The following is a 12402-nucleotide window of genomic DNA, read 5'->3' on the forward strand; positions in this document are numbered from 1 at the left end:
ATGTTGTAATACTATCATGACTGGCAGCAGCCACAGCACTAGTACTTGGTAGCTGCTCCTGCTCTTCCATCGTCTGATCGTAACCCCTATCAACTCACAGAGCTTATATTATAACCACTGTGACATGGCACCTACTGAGCATTATTGCAACACTGTGCCACTGCTTGGCCCTGAACACACACAAGTTTACAAAAAAAAAAAGAATACACTCTGCGGCTCATACAGCACTTATATTATTAACGCGGTGGGACAGCAGCTACTGAGCGCTATTGTAACACAGTGTCACTGCCTGTCCCTGAACACACACAAGTTTTACAAAACAAAGCTTTTTCTGTTTTTTAGCAAAAGACAACTTCACACTGTGACTTACAGTGCTTATATTATTAACACGGTGGCACGGGACCTACTGAGAATTATTGTAACACAGTTCCACTGCCTGGCCCTGAATTTATTTGACAAAAAAATATAACAAAATTTTTTAACAAATGACAACAACTTACACTGTGACTTACTGCACTTATATTATTAATGTGGTGGCACAGCACCTACTGATCATTATTGTAACACAGTGCCATAGTTTTTTTTATATTTAGGTTTGTTTACACACTGCTGCAAATCACTGTGCTTATATTACAGTAATGGTGGAACACACACAAAACTTTGCGGGCACCATTGTGTACAAATAAAGGGTTAATGCTGCCCTGTATTACTATTAGAAGCTCTGGGCAGTAACTATGGGGGCTCTGGGCCACAATGTCTGCAGTTACAGCACCTAGTGTGCACTAGTAAAGGGTTAATGCTGCCTTCTATTGGGGGCTCTGGGCTGCACTGTAGGCAGTTACAAACAGCATCAGTGTGTGTCAAGGGTCAATTCTGCTCCTGTATTAGGAGCTCTTGGCTGCACTGCAGGCAGTTACATGGTTAGCAGCTCCAGTGTAACTGCATGTGCACCAATAAAGGGATATTGATGATTAATGAAACAATGCCCTGTGTTATTTAGGAGCTCTGGGCTGTGTGTACCAGTATAAAGGATTGATCATTTGCTGACCTGGCAGTCTAGTGTGCTCTCCATCTGGTGTACTGTGTGAAATGATGCCCGAATCACCATGGGGGGGACTTACATTGAACACTCAAAATCCAACTCCGAGAAGATGACATTTTGCCTCATTTTGGAATCGGAGCCTGGTGAGAAAACCCGAGACACGGCTCAGATTCCCTCAGATCCCTGAACTTCAGGTGGGCTTGGTTTTCAGAAAACAGAGGCGGCACATCTCTAGTTTATATACACTTAAGTTGTGTTTAAAAATATTGTTAAATTTATCACATTAACTACAAAGTCCCTAAGTGTTCCATGTCAACTTCTTAAGAGTTCAATAAGTATGCTGTAATATAAATTACAGGCTCTTGTCTATATTATCTGTGTTAACTTTTGGATTTTTCGATATGTTATAATTAGAAATGAGATAACCATTCCAAGCACTTCTGAAAGCTATATCAGTATCACTATTTTTAAGGCCCAATAAAATATTTCCTTCACCACATAGCACAGGACATTTATTAGGTTTGAGTAATGATGGCTTATGTGAATGTTTGGTAAACACCCTGATATTATAAATGTTCTGAGAATACAGAATCACGTATGTGGAATCCTTCACGACATAAAGATGCGGCTACAGATCCAATGAGTAGCAGATGAGAAGACATCTTGCGCAGAGGACAGATCATCCTGGGATTCTTACTCACTGTGTCAGTGGTCATGGCTCAGTAATACGCAAACATTAACTCTTTCCAGGTGCACTACAACAAAAATTGCTTAATCTTCCTTTTTACTTCTCTGGACCAGCATGATTATTGTCTTTCTGAGCTGCGTTTCGTTGGGAATAACTTTTCTTAAGCTATCCGAGTGACCCGTAAGCTGTTTAGGCAAGACGTAATAGCGTCCAAGATTGCTGGAGGTACGGGATGCTGGACGTTGTTTGAGGTTTTTTTAAAGTGGCAGTCATTTACAAGGCCTTGTAAATGACTGCCGCTTTAAAAAAAAAGTCAGAAATCGGCTGGCATCCCGCAGCTCTTGCAATCTCGGATCGCCTTTTATTTTTAAATTCCTTTGTGTTATTTTATTGGCATCTGTAAAGGAAGAATAGATAAAAGCACAATCAATCATATTTCTTCCCATAGTCATTTTCAAGCTGTTAGTAAACCTTTATACCCCAAACTGTAATTGTCTACATTTCCAGGGTATTGGGATACTAAATGCATACACTTTCATTCAGAGTCTATGGACATTAGTCACATGTTAACGTTCTAGCAACATTTAATGTAATCAGGGAGAACGTTCTAAAATGACAAAATGTTTTGTCTCTCCTCTTCGTCACTGATAGATCTAACACTATTTGGAATTTAAGAGAGGAATATGACAAATGCGTGGTATTTGTTCCTGAGCAGTGTGGGTCTATTAAATATATTATTCAGGACAGGGTTGTTTTAAGAAAGGAAGGAATCCATGTACAGCCTCCATTGCGGAACCCCTCCTCTACGGCAGCTAGTAGACTCTGGCATAATGCAGGTCTCCAGGAATGTGGCGCCCCGTCTTGTTCCCGGGGACGTCTCCAGTGCACATGCGCAAATCACTCAGAAATGGCGGCAGTGGACATTTTCCAATGTCTGCACTGCAGGGCTGCCACCGCGGAACTCCAGAGGGGTAAGTATAATATATGGCTGCAGTGTGTGTGGTGTGTCCACCACCCCCCCCAGACCTAGGGGCCTGTGTGCACCGCACACACTGCACTCTTATAGAAACGCCTAGGATTCAGGATTTCTTTTTTCCCTGTGTTTCATATTGACGTTGTTGGCATATCCTATACATGTTGATATAGGTGCCAGTATTGTGTGGTGGAGGTCAGTCCACATAATAGATAACTTAACAAGGACTTTGGTTTATTAAACAGTCAGAACAGGTTTGAAGTATGTCACTGGGTTAATGCAGCAGGTATAGGTCCTCTTGGTGCTAAATATGTCACACCATACAGTTCCTATCTTGTCAATAAATATTAGCGATCTATTGAATGGCACACAAGTGTTTAGTGACACAGGTTTCATGCTGTAGCACATCCATTCAGTTAGAGGATAGTATTTGTACATACATTACATCATTTTAATCTTCCACTTGTGGGCAATAGAGTGAGGTAAGTAGGCCCTGGAGAGGGCATCAACCATAAACAATTCTTTGCCAGGTGGGATCTCTGTAACTTGAGAATCGTTCCTTGTTTGCAGGCAGAAGCATTATGCAGACACTTCCTCAGAATGGTGGTGAGTGTTTGATGGTCCATCTCAACAGTGACTGGATTCCAATATATAAAGTTATGGAAATTGTGACAGGCAAAAACCAATGCTAAAAGTTATTTTTCAATCTGTGCATATCATACATAATTCAGTGTCTGCAGGTGCTCTGGATTGGAAGGCAATGGGCCTGTTCTTTTGGAGGCATACTACACCCTGACCGTGTTGTGATGCATCTGCATATATCACCACCAGTAAGTGCACATTAAAGTACTGAATTACTGGAGGGCTTGGAGCATGTGTTTAAATGTTGTTACTGCAGCCTGGTGTTGCTCCTGCCAGCACCATTCTGTATCTTGATGTAGAAGCTGTCTTAGAGGCACTGTTGCATCAATGTAGTTGGGAGGAAATTTCAACAGGTAATTTGTCATTCCAATTAAGTATTGAAGACTGAGTTTGTCCTGATTAGATGACATTTGCTGAATGGCTGTTATTTTCTCCAGGGTCTGGGTTGACACCTGATCAATGAGAAGGTGACCCACGTATGCAACTTCTAACACCAGGAACCTGCATTTGTCTGGATTACGCTTTAAATTAATAGCACGGATCCTTTCCAGCACCTGGCAGTCATTGTGTACTTGCATGTTGTGACCCCAGATGAGTATGCCACTGACAATGATCTCACACGTGTATTGAGCAAGCAGCTGTGCCATTGTTGCAAAACTTCATTGCCGGTGGTCAGTTCATAAGGTGTCAAGGCAGGCTGTTTTTGTGAATCCATTGGACTCAGACCAACTGAAGGAGTAGATGCTCCTGTATGAAGGAAACAAGGAAGACGAAGATAGTTCCTTCTCATATACTTTATTGAAAGACAACAGATACTAATGCAGTTGACCAATAGTCTGTTACAACTGAGTATTTAGTTGTAGAACTGTAAAGAATAGTATTACTGTACAATTGAAAGACAAGACTGAAGGACACAGAAGAAGACTGGATTTCTGGGTTTGTGGTGGGAGAACCATGAAGCATTGTACGTTGAATGATGACAAGACGTGGCTGAAGAACTGTGAAGAATTATCCGCTGGGTGATGAAAGACGTGGCTTAAGAACTGTGAAGAATTATCCTCTGGATGATGAAGAGACATGAGTGAAAAACTGTGAAGAATTATTCGCTGGATGATAAAAAGATGTAACTGAATTATTCGCTGGATGATGAAAAGACGTTGCTGAATAACTGTGAAGAATTATTCACTGGATGATGCATAAATGTGGCTGAAACTCTCTAGAGGAAGCTAGCGGACCTCCACGGGACTCCGAAAAATCCGACGGGTTGGAGGGTTACTCACAGTGAGAGATGGCAGGCAAACACTGAGAGTGGAGATGGGATCAGGACACCTGGAAATGCACAGGTACAATCTTCGGGAGCATAGAACTTGGGTACAGATTTACTACAACAAAGTACTGGCAAAGAGTGTTAAAACCCCAGCCTAATTATAGGCAGCAACAGTGGCGTAAGTTCGTCCCAGTTGCCCGGAGGCAAGATAAATATTGGTGCCCCCCTATTTCCTATATCAAGATAAGTGTGTGTGTGTGTGTGTGTGTGTGTGTGTGTGTGTGTGTGTCAGCAGACACTTTACTGATGGAGCTATTTGCTCCCATAGAGGAAGCATGAGAATGCTAACTATATGAAGTTACGTGTAATTGTCAGAGAAGTATCTTCATATAGTTAAAATTCTCATATTTCCTATACAGGAGCAAACAGCTTCATCAGTAAGGTGTCTGCTTCCAGTGTAATAGGCTATGGTTTTTAATCCTGGGTGTGACACTTGTAAAATGTGTATAATAAAGAGGGTGTGATTTGTAAGGTGCAGGGACCAGTGAGGAAGTTGGCCACTGAAAAGATAGCGGCAGCTATCAATTAACTTAATTCACTGGTGTCACAGAATGGGAGGAGAGGTGCCCCCTTCAGAGCAGGAGCCCGGCGGCAGATGACTCCGTTGCCTCCCAGAGTTCTGCCTCTGGGCAGCAAGGTAAAAGGATTGGCTGACACTCATCCATAGACGTTCATTGGTGCTGCACCTGGTCTCCAACATGGCTGCCTCCTATGCCGCAGACACACAGGAACACTGCAGCTGCCAGGTCCCCGCACTCCCAGCTCCCGGAAGCCGCATCATCAATGCTGCCGACCGTGCTGTGTCCACATGCGGCTGCACAGCACCACAAGCAGCAGCGCCGGGAACAGACGAACCCAGGGACCCACGGTGGTGAGTGTCCGCTTTGTGACAGTACCCCCCCTTTGAGGGTGGACTCCAGTACCTTGGAGCCTTAATAGGATTCTTGGCGTAGAAATTTCAAATCAATCATGGAGCATGGAAAACCCAGGACCTCTTCTCTGAACCATACCGCTTCCAATCAAGGAGGTATTGAATACGTCCATAACGACCACGGGAGACTAAAAGCACCTTAACCTCAAATTCTTCACCCTGCAAGGTGTGAAATTTAGGAGGCTTTGGAAAAGCATCACGGAACTGGTTGAGGATTAAAGGTTTAAGAAGAGATGTGTGAAAGGCATTAGGTATCTTGAAAGAGGATGGCAGTTTAACTTTATAGGCCACAGGGTTAAGAACCTTTTCTATGGGAAAAGGACCAATGAACTTGGGAGCAAACTTCTTGGAAGGAACTTTGAACTTGAGATTGCATGTAGATATCCAGACTTGGTTCCCCACCTTATAATTAGGAACTGCCTTCCGTCTCCTATCTGCGAAAGATTTGTATCATTTAGAATATTTAATCAAAGACTTGAGCACTTGACTCCAAATCTTAGATAATTGCGTGAGAGCTTGGTCTGCTACTGGAACCTCCTGAGCTGGAAGAGGTTGAAATTCTGGAACTAGGGGATGGAAACCGAAATTAGTGTAGAATGGTGTAGATTCTGAAGATGAATGAAAGCGGTTATTCTGCCAGTGGGAGGAAGTCCAGACAATCATGTTGTGATGAAGACATGTACAGATGAAGAAAAGTTTGAAGATCTTGATTTACTCTTTCAGATTGCCCATCCGTCTGAGAATGATATGCGGAGGAAAAGTTTAACTTGATGTTTAGTGAAGAACAAAGTGACTTACAAACCTTGGCAACAAATTGCGGTCCGCGATCAAAAACAATCTCCTGAGGGAGGCCATGCAATCTAAAGATCTGAGAAATGAACAGTCTGGCTAGCAATGGAGCAGATGGTAGTCCCGTTAAAGGAATAAAATGCGCCACTTTTCAAAATGGTCCACCACAACCCGGATGATATTTTGCCCCTTAGATGGATGTAAATCAGTCATGAAATCCATTGGCCACATGGGTATGGATAATGGATGTAGTAAACCTGGTGGAAAACCCTTGGGATTCTTGTTTTGGGCACATTTAGGGCAAGCAACTATAAATTCTTGAACCTCAGCTCTAAGTCGTGCCCACCAGTAGGACAAATGAATGAATTTAAGAGTCTTAAGGACCCCAGGATGACCCATAAAAGATGAAGAATGAGCCCAAGTAAGTAGTCATTTTCGGAGATTTGAAGCAACAAAAGTTTTACCAGGTGGAGGTATTGGAGCTGGAGACATTCAAGTCGATAAAAAGGACGTTGGACTTACAATGGCCTGTTTACTTTCTTGATCATTAGACTCTGAAGAACTGAAGGACCGAGATAGAGCATCTGCTTTCTTATTTAGGGATCCTGGGCGATAGGTGAGTTTAAAAAAGAATAGGGTGCAGAAAAGAGCTCATCTTGCTTGCCGTGGATTAATTCGTTTGGAGGTACAGAAGATTCTTATGGTCGGTGTATACTATGATGGGATGTTAAGCTTCTGAGGAAGCGTCCACCTCCACTTGGAATGGACAATTTGAATTGGGCTGACGGAGAATGGTTGCTGACATAAAGGCTTGTTTTTAGTCAGAGAAGGCTTTGGTTGCTTCGGAAGACCAATTTGAAGGATTAGCTCCTTTAATGTGAGGGCTATGATGGTGGCAACAATCAAAGAATAATTCTTAATAAATTTCCTTTAGAAATTAGCAAAGCCAAGGAAGCGCTGAATTCCTTTGAGAATAGACATTTAACATTTATAAAGCAGGTCTCAAAAGAGTTCATTAACATAGCTTTGAAAGACACCAGGGGCATTACATAGACCAAACGGCAAGATATTCATAGTGCCCATCTCGAGTATTAAAGGCCGTCTTCCATTCGTCTCCCGAACTGATGCAAATTAATTATAGGTTCCCCGTAGATCTAATTTCGTGAAAACTGTGGCCCCCTTCCCTCGATTGAACAATTCTGGAATTAACAGGAGTGGGTACCGATTCTTGACGGTGATTTCATTAAGTCCGCGATAATCTATGCAGGGTCTCAGGCCACCGTCTTTCTTTTTGACGAAAAAGAATCCAGCTCCTGCAGGAGAGGAAGATGGTCTAATAAAGTCTTTGGATAAATTCTCTTGTATATAGCCTGAGTTTCGGAAATGGACAACAAGTAGATTCGACCCCTGGAAGGTGTTTTACCCGGCACTAAATCAACTGGACACTCCCATTCTTAGTAAACTAAGGAGGCAAGGAATCAGCTCCTTGCTTACTGAAGACATCCACGAAAGGTCGGTAAACAGAAGGCAACTCAGAAATATGAACTGAACGGAGAGGTTTAACAGAAGCTAAGCAATCTTTGGTACAGGATTCTCCCCAGGAAAGGACCTCCATGGTTCACCATCTGAGCTGTAGATTATGTTTTTGTAACCAGGGTAATCATGAGAGGCTTTAAGAGAGGCTTGAGAGGCTTTGGCAATCACAAGGAAGGAGATATATTCGGAGTGTAGCACACCCACTTTCATTCTGAGAGATACAGTATGACGAGTGATTATACCTTCGGGAATTCGACTTCCATCCACCATCATGACGGAAACTGCTAATTCCAAAGGCACTGTCTGAACTCTTGACTGTTTAACGAAGGCTGAAGTAATGAAGTTCTCAGCTGTTCCAGAATCAAGTAAAGCTGAAATAGTGACTGCAGAAACCGGAACTTCTAAACAAATGGACAAAGTTGTCTCCTTCCCAGAACGTGATTCAAGAGTAACTCCTAGCTTAACCTCTCTAGAGTAAGCTAGGAGTGGGAGTTTTCCAGCCGGAGTTTACAAGACTTGACAAAGGAAATGCAGTACATACAGAGAGGTTCCCCTGTCGGCGACGAGTGCGTTCCTCATCCAAAAGCCGAGAGTGACCAATCTGCATTGGCTCTTCAGTTGCTAAGGGACGTTGTGACGGAGAGCGATCCTGCCGAGGTCTAGATTGAAAGCAAAGATTAGGATGCTCAAACTTGGATTTTTCTAAGCAATGTTCTCTATACCGCAAGTCAAGTTTGTTACAAATGGAAATCAGTTCATCACATTTCGTTGGCACATCCCGGACAGTCAGATCATCTTTAATCTTGTCCAAAAGCCCATTCCAAAATGCAGTGACTAAGGCCTCCTCATTCCAGTTTAATTCAGAAGACAAGGGCCCTCATTCCGAGATGATCGTATACAATCATTCACACTGACATGCGGGGGGATGTCCAGCATGTCAGTGCTGCCCCCCCCCTCCCCCACAGAAGGGCAAATGCATTGCACAGTGGTGATACCTTTGCACTTCCAGAGTAGCTCCCGACCAGTGCAGCTTTAGCTTGCTGGCTGGGGGCTATTCGTCGCTCCCTGGCCTGCAGCGGCTGCGTATGATGTCACGTAGCTGCTGCGGGCCTCTCCCCGCATGGTATGGCCACGCCTGCATTGGCCGGACCACGCCCATGAAACGGCGGCCAAACACCACCGTTCCGCCCCCTCCCGACCAGCGACCACTTCTGCCTGTCAATCAGGCAGAGGCAATCGCAGCTCCGCTGCGGCCTTTGGCCATCTGGCATGCGCCGGCGCGCTACGGCACCGCCACATGCGCAATGGGTACCCGTTCGCTAAGCTACGATAAAAAGCAGCGAGTGAATGGGTCAGAATGACCCCCAAGGTACAAAATTGGATTACATATTTACTGACAGGACGCGAACCTTGCCGAAGATGGAGAATTTCCAAGGACGCTGAGGTTTTCTACCCGGCTTGTCAAAGATCTTTTGGAGTGATTAAACAAATTTGGTATAATTGGAAAGAGCAGGGATCCCAAAGCAGGGGTGCCCATTCCAAGGCTTGGTCAGTCAGGAGAGAGATAATGTATGCAATCTTTGTCCGAGCTGACGGAAAACTAGCAGACTGAAGCTCAAACTGGATTTCGCATTGATTAAGGAATCTCCTGCAGAGCTTGGGAGTTCTAGCAAACTTGCTGGATGGAGGTAGCTGTAGTTGAGATATTGCGACCATCACTGGAGGAATCACTGCTGAAGAGGAGGTTACTGGAGCTGGGGCCTGTGGTGCCATAATGGCCGCATGGAGAGCATCCAAGCAATCAGACATGGTTTGGATGAACTGAACTATTTGCATTTGTGTGGACTCTTGATTATCCAGACGAGAGAGAATATTGTCCGTAGCCCCACCTCCTGAAGCTTCATCGCCTGACGGATCCTTTGGCCAGTGCTTACTGTCAAGGCAGGTTGTTTTAGTGAATCTGTTGGACTCAGACCAACTGAATGAGTAGATGCTCCTGTATGAAGGAAGCAAGGAGGATGAAGATAGTTCCTTCTCATACACTTTATTGAAAGACAACAGATACTAATGCAGCTGACCAATAGTTGTAACAACTGAGTATTTGGTTGAAGAACTGTAAAGACTAGTATTACTGTACAATTGAAAGACGATACTGAAGGACACAGAAGAAGACTGGATTTCTGGGTTTGTGGTGGGAGAACTATGAAGAGTTGTACGTTGGATGATGACAAGATGTGGCTGAAGAGCTGTGAAGAATTATTCGCTGGATGATGATGATGAAAAGACGTGGCTGAAGAACTGTGAAGAATTATTTTCTGGATGATGAAAGGATGTGGCTGAATGTCACTAGAGGAAGCTGGCGGACCTCCACGGGACTCCGGAAAATCCGACGGTACCGTCGGGTGAACAGTTAACCGTGACAGTGCACTGGAGGGCTGGAGGGTTACTCACAGCTAGAGATGGCAGGCAAACACTGAGAGAGGAGATGGGATCAGGACACCTGGAAATGCGCAGGTATAATCTTCGGGAGCACAGAGCTAGGGTACAGAGTTACTACAACAAAGCACTGGCAAAGAGTGTTTAAACCCCAGCCTACTTATAGGCAGCAATGTAACAGGATTGGCTGACACTCACCCATAGATGCTCATTGGTGCTCCAACATGGCCGCCTCCTATGCTGCAGAGACAGAGAAGCGCTGCAGCCGCCAGGTCCCCACACTCCCAGCTCCCAGAAGCTGCGTCATCTCCGCTGCTGACCGCGCCATGTCCCCATGCAGCCGCACAGCGCCACAAGCAGCCACGCCGGCAATGGACGGACACCGGGACCAGCAGCGGTGAGTGTCCACTTTGTGACATAAAGCATACGTAAGAAAGCAAATTCTCCAGCAGGTGTTATTAATGCAGTGAACCTGGATGACTCTTTGTCTAGAGGGATCTGCCAAAATCCACACCTAGCATCCAGGGTGCTGAAGATTTTTGCCTCAGGCATGTCAGCGATAACTTGCACGACTGTTCTCAATGGATGTAGAGGCCTTAATAGTGCTTTGTTGAGGTACATGGGGTATATGCATATTCTGATAGACCCATCTTTTTTTTACTGCAGCTACCATGGCTGAGACCCACTGTGTTGCTTCCTCTATCTGTGTAATAATTACCAGGGTTTTGAAAACCGGGTGGAGATGAGGTTCTTGAAATATGACTCCTATACAATGTCTCTGCTTTATCTATTGCCTCCACTCCAGCCAGATTTAGTAAAGTATATTTCTGTACCTTCTTTAATTTCTCAGACATTCCTGCAATACTGTATACTTTCATAACTTTCTGAACTGGATCCAGTTATCAACAATGTTTTCATTTAAGATGAGGGGATCAACTTCTGACACCATGCAGATGTGGGTGTAGAATGACTGGAGTGACAACTTCAAGAGTGAGACAGACCATGTTTACTCAACATCACAAACATAACTAGACTGACTTCAGACATCACTTCCTGTCAGGCTCTGGCAGGTCATACATTTTGTCATACACCTTTGTGTTTGGCAGAGCAAACTACCCTTTCAGAAAGTCCTTTTGACTGTGGGTAGGTAAAATTATCGAGTTTGTGTGTAATGTCTCACTCAGTTGGGAATTTCCTGAACTCAGTGCTCATAAATTGCATGGCATTATCTATGAACAGTTGTTGCAATATTCCATGCACATATTAAAGACTCTACAGCTTGTTATTAACTGCTGCTCCTGTGATGCTGGGTAAATATTCTATTTCAAACCATCCAGTATATGAATCCACCAATATAAGGTGCTCCTTCCCCAGCCCTTAATCAAAGACATCAGCCAAAGCGGATCATGAATCTCATGTAGGGTTAGAGGTTCCTAGCATGATGGGGGAAATTGCTGCGGCAACACAGTCCATGCCAGCTGACATGGTAGGCCAGAACAGAGCATCCTTAGCCTTGCATTTGGTAGGTAAACTGATTGATCAGTTTTATTTACTCCTCCCCCCCCCAAAAAAAAAAAAAATGCACATTTCTTGCTGCCTGCTGCGACAAGGACAAATTATTTGTCCAACACTACAGTTGAGAAAAAAATCCAAGTTATGAAGGATAAACCTCTTAAGGATATTTTCACCACAAGGACAAATTTAACATGTATTATTATTATTATTATTATTATTTAAAAGGGGTGAAATACTAAATGAACATTTGTTCAAATTATCTACCCCATATTTTAAAGAAAAAGTCTATGAATAAAAGTTACGTTTTAATATTAAGTCATCACGTCACTAACTAGAAAAGGGGGGCACCAATATTTATCTTGCCGCAACTGGCATGAATTTACGCCACTGCATATTGGGGTTAATGTAAGACATAGTAGGGTTAAGGTTAGGCTGCGGTTAGGGTTAGGCATATTAGGGTTATGTTTAGGGTTAGGCATATTAGGGTTAGGCATATTAGTGTTAGGCTGCTGTTAGGGTTAGG

Source organism: Pseudophryne corroboree, chromosome 2 (assembly GCF_028390025.1).
Source record: "Pseudophryne corroboree isolate aPseCor3 chromosome 2, aPseCor3.hap2, whole genome shotgun sequence".
NCBI classification, from domain to species: Eukaryota; Metazoa; Chordata; class Amphibia; order Anura; family Myobatrachidae; genus Pseudophryne; species Pseudophryne corroboree.